General features: G+C 42.8%; 1 pseudogene; it reads left to right on the top strand.

Moving 5' to 3' along the window:
- LOC138986057 (myocardin-related transcription factor A-like) overlaps positions 1 to 12,198 on the top strand; it is a 60,252-nt pseudogene that overhangs the window by 237 nt on the left and 47,817 nt on the right.

Below are 12,198 nucleotides of genomic sequence, written 5' to 3' on the forward strand. Positions count from 1 at the left end.
GCTCATGTCCTTCTCCAGCTAAAAAGACACTTGAATCAACCTCCTCATCACTTAAAACAAGTTCCCAAGTTTAGCATGCATGTGACATGACTTGGCAGACACGGTAAAGCGCAGCTCACTGGGCCCTACTCTCAGAACCTCTGACGTGTTAGGTCTGGGGCGGAGTCCAGGAACTTGCATCTCTGACAAGGTCCCAGGTGGTGCTGGTGCTGCTGGTCTGGGCCGGTCCAGGCACCGCATCTGTGAGCCAGCACCTCAGAAGATGATGGACCCCCATCAGCCCTCTTCATCCAAAGCCTCTTGCAAACCGCTCACTTGTACGGCATCCCCCACACTCTCACACACTGCTCCACCCATGAACATCCTCAGCTCCCCAGGGGAGCCAGGTTTGCCCAGCCTCTGGCTTTCACCTCTGCCTCTCTGCTGATGCACGCCCCCAGCATCTCTTCACCTGGCTGTGCTCGCTTGTCTGTAGATCCCTAGTGGACATCTGCTTCTGACAACCGCCCCCTGCTTCGTCTCCTGCATCAGTGTCGTAGACACCCATGCGTGTCTGCCGGGCAGCCTTGTGAGAGTGGGCTCACCCCTCCGCCCACCCAGCACGGGGAAGACCCCATCAGCCCTCTCCTCTGGACTCCAGCAGTAACCAGGCTGTAACTCTCTGTTTTCTTCTGTTCTCGATGACCGTTTCAGTCTTCCCTTTCTTCAGATCCTTAACCTCCACATTTCCTTGATCACACCCGGCAGATGGCCTTGCCCACTCCCTCACAGAGAAAATAGAAGCCAGAAAACAGGAACCTCACAACTTCCCACTGCCCAACCGACAAACCCACTGGCGTCTGCACCCGGCACATCCTCGACCTCCTGCTGCAACAGGGGAGTTGCCTGAATTTTCCAAGTCTGCCCCAGAGCCTCCATCTATGCAGGGGTTCCCCCCTCTTGCTTCCTCAGATACCCCCACTACCAATACACCTACCTCAAGGTTCTTCAACCTCCTCCCATCCCCTGACCTCCTTCCTGTCATTTTTCAGAACTTGTTGACCTCTCTCGTCTACAAACAACCCTCCCCCCACCCAGCCTCCACCTCACTCTGAAATCATCTTCTTTCTATTTATTCCCGCACTTCTTAATATGTCCAACTTCATGATTTCCTCATCCCCCATTCACTCCACAAGCTGTTTTCCCTTCGATTGTTCTAAGGGCACCAGGGACCTTTCTTTAGCTGAACCCACATAGAAGGCAATGGCACCCCACTCCAGTACTCTTGCCTAGAAAATCCCATGGACGGAGGAGCCTGGTAGGCTGCAGTCCATGGGGTCGCTAAGAGTCGGACATGACTGAGCGACTTCACTATCACCCTTCACTTTCATGCATTGGAGAAGGAAATGGCAACTCACTCCAGTGTTCTTGCTTGGAGAATCCCAGGGACAGGGGAGCCTGGTAGGCTGCCTTCTATGGGGTCGCACAGAGTCAAACACGACTGAAGCGACTTAGCAGCACCAGCAGTAGGACATTAAAGATTTTCACAAGATTTCTCAATCTGTGAAAATGCTTCGTACACTTTGCAATCTACAAAGGAGGGACAGAGGGAGGAAGGAAGGAAAGACAGGGAAGGAAGCTGTTCAAGAGAAAATTTTGAATGCAAACAAAACAGATCAGGGTAAGTGGTTTTTCAAATTTCTTATCCACTGCATTCTCCTCACCTCTTTTCTCCAACCTTGAGGCATGGGTTGTGGTATGCACCTCCTTTTGCAGAAATGAAAGTATTTGCCTCTAACAAGATGGGTGTGTTTGCTAGCTTGTCTCTTTGATTCTCACAGCTCTACATAATCACTATTATTATCCCCATGCTAAAGAAACTGAGACTCCAAGAAATTAAACCTTTGACCTAAGAGCACAAAGTGAGAAAGTGGAATCCCGCTCAAATTTGGGTGGTTGGGCCCCAAATCCCTAGCCTTGCCCTTAGTTGATACTGGCCTTCATATTTCCATTCACCCTTTTAATTCTCCTAAATACACAAATAACAAAAAATGATTTCTCCCACATTCATGCAGAAACTTCCAACTGAAAAACACAGATTTGATCCATCTTTCCCCCCAAAATATGCTTTTAATGTCTCTTCTTTTGGTTACTTCTTTAAAGTTAGTTGCTATTCATTTCAAATATATAATTGGAAAAAAACTCAAGATCTTGAATCAAAGAATGAATAGAACCTCTCTAAGAAGTATGTAGCACCCCTGAATAACCAAAGAATAGTTTGTATTTCTTGAATCAGCAGACATACTGGATCTTCTTGCCCTCCAGGTTTGTTGGGGAAACCTTTTAGAATTCCACTGCAGGACTGTGAGGACATCCATCCCCCAGGACTAATCACAAATATTTTGTAAAGATGAAGTTTCGTTATATCTCTGTTCTTTGTGTCTTGGCTTTTGTTGGTGCATTTTAATTAGGATCTGGTATCTGCAATAAACAGTAAACATAAAGAGCTTTGCAAAAACGTATTAGACTGTTTGTTTTCACACTCTAATGCATATTTGCACAATTTTACCATGAAAAAAGGAAAACATGCTAAGCTCTTGGGCTCTATCCCAAATGTCCTGGAATAGAATCTGGAAATTACTAAAAATGCAACCAAACCTCATCATATTCCAGCAATTAACCTAAGAAACAAGGGTCCATTCTCTGTGTGAAAAAAGCATTTTTGAGGGGAGAAGTCTGTTGAAGAGAAGCCTTCTCGATAACACACGTATCACATTCTCCAAACCGGTTTTGAAATTTGGACTATTTCCCTTTCGTGCTAAAAGAGCTTAATAAACAAATTAAGTTGAGTAATGTTTTGTTTTTCTCTTTCAGAGTGTTAAGAAAGCTGCTTCTGCTAAACGAAGACAGGAAGGACTGCTAAGCATAAAGCAGGGGATAAAATAATCACATGTGGTCTCATTTTTAAAAGTAGCTGAGGATTAATAATTTAATTGCTAAATAGTTATAACTAGAATGAATTATTATTTAAACAGTAGAATCATGGCAAATGCTGATGACAACCGATAGTTTGGGGGGTTATATTTGAACATACCATAATCAAAAATTAGCAAAAAGTTAAAAAATCTTTAAATGCGGCTCTTGCGTACAATTGTTATACGTAGGACACCTTGATGGTGTTCAAATACAACGCAAAAGTTATAAAAGTGTGAGCAATTCAGAGGCAATACCGTGATTTTCCTCATATATCTATCCCTTAATATGTTTCTAAATAAAACACAGGATTAAGTAATTTATTCTGTTGCATGATTTATTTATTCATTGAAACACGATAAACAATAGAAAAAAGGCATAGTCCCAGGCATCAATTTTAAGTACAAAAATCATCATATTGTATTAGAGGGAGGCATATAGAAAATGCCAGTGTGAACTGTAAAGAAAGGGAAAATGTTCACTCATAGGTCCCGAGTCTAAGTTAGACTTGATGTTCCTAAATCCCCTTTAGGGCAATGATATGGCTGAATTTAATTAGAAATCTGTTTTTGTAAGCTTAAAGTTGTGCAAAAGTTAAAGGTTGGATCATGCAAAAATAAAAATGACTCTGAGGATCTTAGGGAATTTGAACCGGTAAACTTAGATTTTATTTCCTGCCAGCTGTTTGCAGGAGGATTAAGATATGTACAGGAATTATTAGTTTTAGATAAAAGCCAGCATTTTATAAAGCAATTAATTTTTCATTAGTTTCACATAATTTTGGCAAAAAATAGTTTTGTTCCAATAAACCTATTACATTTCAAGAGGTTACTCTAAAATATAGCCATTAACTTTGCATTAATTTCACCAGATTTATAATAGGCTAAACTACAGGCAGGAAAGCAGTAATAGTTTTTTACAGAATATATTAGAATTAAAAGGAAAAAAATTAAAATGAAAAATATTAAAAAAACAGGTCATAAAACTTCTAAATTTCTAAGCATGGTTATGCATTTATTTAAGACATTTTCTTATACTGTTGCTTGGTTGGGAAGATCCCCTGGAGAAGGAAATGGCAACCACTCCCGTACCCTTGCCTGGAAAATCCCATGAACAGAGGAGACTGGTAGGGATCCCAAAGAGTTGGACACGGCTGAGCAGTTGCTTAAACATGTAAAATGAAATTATATAAAGTTCACCTTAAGTTTCTCCATGGGGTTATCTTGGAAATATCAGAAATAGTCATTTTTATTACAATAAATGTATGTTATAATACTATAGATAAAATATACCTTAAGAGTTAAGAAAAATACTCGTTAGCATTGATAAATCTATTCACAGAGCCATAAACTACCCTTCCCAATACTAGAACTACCTTTAATACATCCCAAAACCTTCCACTCAAATGGCACATTCAACCAGATTAAATTACAGGGGTTTCCCCCTCCAGCCTGCATTCTTCAAACCTCACCAGAATGACAAAGAAGTCTAGCTGAGTGAAGATAAGAGGCCTCAAAGTCCTGATAGAAAGATGTTTCTTAACAGTGTACCTCCAGTTAGGACTCAGTGGCCAGTGGACAACACACTCATCTTGAGCAACAACCTGCTCGAGACCAGGGCCCCTCTCTCCAGCTCGCTGCAGTATTCTACCACCACTCTCCAGTCCCATTCCTCTTCCCTAGTCCCAGTTTCTATACTGTGGACAGAAAGACCTTGTAAAAATGTAAGTCCTGGAGGCAACCAAAATGCCCATCAATAGATGAATGGATAAAGAAGCTGTGGTACACACACACACACACACACACACACACACACACACACACACACACACACACACACACACAATGGAATATTGCTACTGCTGCTAAGTCACTTCAGTCGTGTCCGACTCTGTGTGACCCCGTAGACGGCAGCCCACCAGGCTCCCCCATCCCTGGGATTCTCCAGGCAAGAACACTGGAGTGGGTTGCCATTTCCTTCTCCAGTGCATGAAAGTGAAAAGTAAACTGAAGTTGCTCAGTCGTGTCCAACTCTTAGTGACCCCATGGACTGCAGCCCACCAGGCTCCTCCGTCCATGGGATTTTCCAGGCAAGAGTACTGCAGTGGGTTGCCATTGCCTTCTTCCAATGGAATATTACTCAGCCATAAATAAGAATGAAATCATGCCATTGATAGCAACATGGATGAACCTAGAGTTTGTCATGTTAAGTGAAATAAACCAGAAAGAGAAAGACAAATAGTACATGATGTTGCTTATATGTGGAGTCTAAAAAAACTGATACAAATGAACTTCTTTTCCAAGCAGAAACAGACTCACAGACAGAAAACAGACTTATGGCTACCAAAGGGGAAAGGTGGGAATGGATAAATTAGAAGTTTGGGATAAACATATACACACAACTATATATAAAACAGATAAATAAGAAGGACATACTATATAGCACAAGGAACTATCAGTTCAGTTCAGTTCAGTCTTTGACTCCTGTCCAACTCTTTGCGACCCCATGAATCACAGCACGCCAGGCCTCCCTGTCCATCACCAACTCCTGGAGTTCACTCAGACTCACGTCCATCAAGTCAGTGATGGCATCCACAATCTTATCCTCTGTCGTCCCCTTCTCCTCCTGCCCCCAATCCCTCCCAGCATCAGAGTCTTTTCCAGTGAGTCAACTCTTCACATGAGGTGGCCAAAGTACTGGAGTTTCAGCTTTAGCATCAGTCCTTCCAAAGAAATCCCAGGGCTGATCTTCATAATGGACTGGTTGGATCTCCTTGCAATCCAAGGGACTCTCAAGAGTCTTCTCCAACATTACAGTTCAAAAGCATCAATTCTTCAGTGCTCAGCCTTCTTCACAATGCAACTCTCACATCCATACATGACCACTGGAAAAACCATAGCCTTGACTAGACTGGCCTTTGTTGGCAAAGTAATGTCTCTGCTTTTGAATATGCTATCTAGGTTGGTCATAACTTTCCTTCCAAGGAGTAAGTGTCTTTTAATTTCATGGCTGCAGTCACCATCTGCAGTGATTTGGGGGCCCAAAAAAAATAAAAATAAAGTCTGACATGATTTCCACTGTTTCTCCATCTATTTCCCATGAAGTGACAGGACCAGATGCCATGATCTTCATTTTCTGAATGTCGAGCTTTAAGCCAACATTTTCACTCTCATCTTTCACTTTCATCAAGAGGCTTTTTAGTTCCTCTTTTTCTGCCCTCTTCACTTTCTGAGGTTATTGGTGGTGTCAATCTTGATTACAGCTTCTGCTTCTTCCAGCCCAGCATTTCGCATGATGTACTCTTCATATAAGCTAAATAAGCAGGGTGACAATATACAGCCTTGACGAACTCCTTTTACTATTTGGAACCAGTCTGTTGTTCCATGTCCAGTTCTAAATGTTGCTTCCTGACCTGCATACAGATTTCTCAAAAGGACTGGTATTCCCATCTCTTTCAGAATTTTCCACAGTTTATTGTGATCCACACAGTCAAAGGCTTTGCCATAGTCAATAAAGTAGAAATAGATATTTTTCTGGAACTCTCTTGCTTTTTCCATGATCCAGCGGATGTTGGCAATTTGATCTCTGTTTCCTCTGCCTTTTCGAAAACCAGCTTGAACATCTGGAGGTTCACAGTTCACGTATTGCTGAAGCCTGGCTTGGAGAATTTTGAGCATTACTTTACTAGCATGTGAGATGAGTGCAATTGTGCGGTAGTTTGAGCATTCTTTGGCATTGTCTTTCTTTGGGATTGGAATGAAAACCAACCTTTTCCAGTCCTGTGGCCACTGCTGAGTTTTCCAAATTTGCTGGCATATTGAGTGCAGCACTTTCACAGCATCATCTTTCAGGATTTGAAATAGCTCCACTGGAATTCCATCACCTCCAGTAGCTTTGTTTGTAGTGATGCTTTCTAAGGCCCACGTGACTTCACATTCCAGGATGTCTGGCTCTAGGTCAGTGATCACATCATCGTGATTATCTGGGTCATGAAGATCGTTTTTGTACAGTTCTTCTGTGTATTCTTGCCACCTTTTCTTAATATCTTCTGCTTCTGTTAAGTCCATACCATTTCTGTCCTTTATCAAGCCCATCTTTGCATGAAATGTTCCCTTGGTATCTCTAATTTTCTTGAAGAGATCCCTAGTCTTTTCCATTCTGTTGTTTCCCTCTATTTCTTTGCATTGATCGCTGAGGAAGGCTTTCTTATCTCTTCTTGCTATTCTTTGGAACTCTGCATTCAGATGCTCATATCTTTCCTTTTCTCCTTTGCTTTTTGCTTCTCTTCTTTTCACAGCTATTTGTAAGACCTCCCCAGACAGCCATTTTGCTTTTTTGCATTTCTTTTCCATGGGGATGGTGTTGATCCCTGTCTCCTGTACAATGTCACGAACCTCAGTCCATAGTTCCTCAGGCACTCTATCTATCAGATCTAGGCCCTTAAATCTACTTCTCACTTCCACTGTATAATCATAAGGGATTTGATTTAGGTCATAACTGAATGGTCTAGTGGTTTCCCCATTTTTTTCAATTTAAGTCTGAATTTGGCAATAGGAGTTCATGATTTGAGCCACAGTCAGCTCCTGGTCTTGTTTTTGTTGACTGTATAGAGCTTCTTCATCTTTGGCTGCAAAGAATATAATCAATCTGATTTTGATGTTGACGATCTGGTGATGTCCATGTGTAGAATCTTCTCTTGTGTTGTTGGAAGAGGGTGTCTGCTATGACCAGTGCGTTTTCTTGGCCAAACTCGATTAGTCTTTGCCCTGCTTCATTCTGTATTCCAAGGCCAAATTTGCCTGTTACTCCCGGTGTTTCTTGACTTCCTACTTTTGCATTCCAGTCCCCTATAATGAAAAGGACATCTTTTTTGGGTGTTAGTTCTAAAAGGTCTTGTGGGTCTCATAGAACCATTCAACTTCAGCTTATTCAGCGTTATTGGTCAGGGCATAGACTTGGATTACTGTGATATTGAATGGTTTGCCCTGGAAATGAACAGAGATCATTCTGTTGTTTTTGAGATTGCATCCAAGTATTGCATTTCGGACTCTTTTGTTGACCATGATGGCTACTCCATTTCTTCTGAGGGATTCCTGCCCGAAGTAGTAGATCTAATGGTCATCTGAGTTAAATTCACCCATTCCAGTCCATTTGAGTTTGCTGATTCCTAGAACATTGACATTCACTCTTGCCATCCCTTGTTTGACCACTTCCAATTTGCCTTGATTCATGGACCTGACATTCCAGGTTCCTATGCAATATTGCTCTTTACAGCATTGGACCTTGCTTCTATCACCAGTCGCATCCACAGCTGGGTATTGTTTTTGCTTTGGCGCCATCCCTTCATTCTTTCTGGAGTTATTTCTCCACTGATCTCCAGTAGCATATTGGGCACCTACTGACCTGGGGAGTTCCTCTTTCAGTATCCTATCATTTTGCCTTTTCATCCTGTTCATGGTGTTCTCAAGGCAAGAATACTGAAGTGGTTTGCCATTCCCTGTGGCTGCGCGAGTGCAGGAGGGCCTAGAGGAGCTATCCCACGTTGAAAGTCAGGAAGGGCGGCAGTAAGGAGATACCCCTGGTCCAAGGTAAGGAGCAGCAGCTGCACTTTGCTGAAGCAGCCATGAAGAGATACCCCACGCCCAAGTAAGACGGTAAGTGTTGCAAGAGGGAATCAGAAGGCAGACACACTGAAACCATACTCACAGGAAACTAGTCAATCTAATCACACTAGGACCATAGCCTTGTCTAACTCAATGAAACTACGCCATGCCCGTGGGGCAACCCAAGACGGGCGGGTCATGGTGGAGAGATCTGACAGGGAACTATACTCAGTACCTTATAATAACCTATAATGGAAAAGAATATGAAAAAGAATATGTACACATTCAGACACACACATGTATAACTGAATCACTTTGCTGGACACCTGAAATACTGCAAACAAACTATACTTCAATAAAAATTAAAAATAAGAATTGAAAACAAAGTAAGGCAGACCGTGTCACTCCTAAACTGAAAGCCCCGTCTGTGAGCACTCTCGCTCCTGCAGAGCCCATGACCCGCCTCTCTCCTCTGAGTACCACTCTCCTTGCCGGTCAGTGCAGGCCCGTCCTCCAAGCCTCCTTCAGAGTCTCCGCCCCCACGTCCATCCCTGGGCATGCACAAGCACCAGATAAATGCTGGGTTCCTATGTTACCACCAGTTTGCATCTAAGACATCTATCTCCACTCGTTCTTGAGTTTTTTTTCTATCCAGTTTTCAGATTTGGTGCCTTGGGTACCCAGTACACTCCTTCACACAGGATCCTGACAGCCTCTCAAACACCACCTTTTTACACACCCAGCCCAGTTCAGTGTAGGCCCAGCATCTTCTTCACGTACCTGTGAATCTCCTGTATTTGCAACTGTGCATGCTGCGTCTGACTCTGCAACTCCATGGACTGTGGCCCACCGGGCTCCCCTGTCCGTAGAATTCTCCAGGCAAGAAGACTGGAGTAGGTTGCCATTTCCTCCTCCAGGGGGTCTTCCCAGCCCAGGGACTGAACCACATCTCCTGCACTGACAGGCGGATTTTTTACCACCGAGCCACCTGCGTTTGGTGGTAGAATTCTTTGAAAGTGCTCCTCAAATGGGAGGTGCCTCTGACTAGGTTTTACCAGCACCATGAGAGTCCAGGGAACAACCTCATGATCTGGCACTGATCTATTCTCTAATGATTCCTTGTGTGTTTATATTGTCGCCCCACAAACCAGGCAGTCCATTAGGTCTTTGAGGTAAGTGATACACTTACTTAGTAAGATTACATTCAGACCATGTTAGCGGAGAGCTGAGGACATTGCAGACATCATACCCACATGGGCTCAGGTCAGGGCACGAGTGGGCTCCACGGAGAACTGGCTCCCAGGCAGACAAGAAGGTGGGACTGAGCGAAACAAGCGAGGAGGGGTGCAGATCATTCCATCATTCACTCAGTTGCCATATACACAGCAGTTTCTATATCCTGATAGCTACACTAGATGACACAGAAGAAGAAATGAACAAAACACAGCTACTTACTTTTCATCTCTTTCCAAGTGCTTGACTCTCCCTCAGCACATGGTACACACACACACACACACAGACACACACACACAGAAATACACACACACACACACACACAGACACACACACAGACACACACACACACACAAAGACACACACAGACACACATACACACACACACAGACACACACAAACACATACAGACACACACACACACACAAACAGAAATACACACAGACACACACACACAGACACACATAGACACACACACAGACACACACAGACACACACAAAGACACACAGACACACACACACACACACACAGACACACACACAGACACACACAAACACACACAAAGACACACACAGACACACACAAAGACATACAGACACACACACACACACACAAACAGAAATACACACAGACACACACACACAGACACACACAGACACAGAGACACACACACACACAAACAGAATATACACAGACACACACACACACACACAGACACACACAGACACACACACACATGCACATAGACAGACACACAGACACACACATACACACACACGCACACAGACACACACAGACACACACTCACACAGACACACACAAACACACACACAGACACACACACAGACACACGCACACAGACAGAGACACACACAGACACACGCACATACAGACACACACACAGACACACACAATTATTTTGGCTTCTCCATATCTTTAAGATTATTTTAATAATACTTGTGGATGACCATATACATAAAAAATACAAGAGGCAAAATGAAAACTAGTAATATAATTCAATTAAGGGGTAGATTTCTGGATAAAGGTACAAAAATATTCATTTCCTATATAAAATAATAATCAGGTATAAACTATTCTCTTTTGTAACACCAATGAAAAGTATAGAATAGCTAGCAATGAACATTTAATCCAATGCATCTGGTGGTGAAAGTAACGTCCCATGTTGTAGAAAACAACATTCCATGGGAACCTGAAATGTTAGATCCATGAATCGAGGTCAACTGAACATAGTTAAGCAGGAGAAGGCAAGAGTGAACGTTGAAATTTTAGGAATCAGTGACCTAAAATGGGCCAGAATGGGTGAATTTAATTCAGATAATCATTATACCTGCTATCGTGGGCAAGAATCCCTTGGAAGAAATAGGGTAGCTGTCATAGTCAACAAGAGTCTGAAATGAAGTATTTTTATGCAGTCTCAAAAATGAAGGAATAATCTCAGTTCGTTTCCAAGGCAAACCATTCAACATCATGGCAATCCAAGTCTATGCCCCAAATACAAATGTCACAGAAACTGAAGTCCAACAGTTCTATAAAGACCTACAAGACCTTCTAGAGCTAACATCAAAAAAGATGTCCTTTTCATCATAGGGACTGGAATGCAAAAGTAGGAAGTCGAGAGATACCTGGAGTAATGGGCAAGCTTGGCCTTGGAGTACAAAACAAAGCAGGGCAAAGGCTAACAGAGTTTTGCCAAGAACATGCTGGTCATAGGAAGCACTGTCTTCCAACAACACAAGAGGTGATTCTACACATGGACGTCACCAGCTGGTCAACATCGAAATCAGATCGATTATGTTTTTTGCACCCAAAGATGGCTCTGTACAGTCAGCACAAACAAGGCTGGGAGCGGACTGTGGCTCGGATCATGAGCAACTCATTTTCAAAACCATTCAAGTATGAAAATCAAATCTTTTATGATTACACAACGGAGGTGACAAATATATTCAAGGGATTAGATCTGGGAGACAGAGTACCTGAACAACTATGGATGGAGGTTTCGTAACATTGTACAGGAGGCAATGACCAAAACAATCCCCAAGAAACAGAAATGCAACAAGACAAAATGGTTGTCTGAGGAGGCCTTACAAGTAGTTGAGAAAAGAAGAGAAGTGAAAGGGCAAAGGAGAAAGGGAAAGCTATGTGCAGCTGAGGCAATGCCAGAGAATGCTCAAACTACCGCACAGCTGCACTCATCTCACACTCAAGTAATGCTCAAAATTCTCCAAGCCAGGCTTCAGCAATACGTGAACCGTGAACTTCCAGATGTTCAAGCTGGTTTTAGAAAAGGCAGAGGAACCAGAGATCAAATTGCCAACATCTGTTGAATTATTGAAAAAGCAAGAGAGTTCCAGAAAACACATCTATTTCTGCTTTATTGATTATGCCAAA

The sequence above is a fragment of the Bos mutus genome, chromosome 1 (assembly GCF_027580195.1).
Source record: "Bos mutus isolate GX-2022 chromosome 1, NWIPB_WYAK_1.1, whole genome shotgun sequence".
NCBI classification, from domain to species: Eukaryota; Metazoa; Chordata; class Mammalia; order Artiodactyla; family Bovidae; genus Bos; species Bos mutus.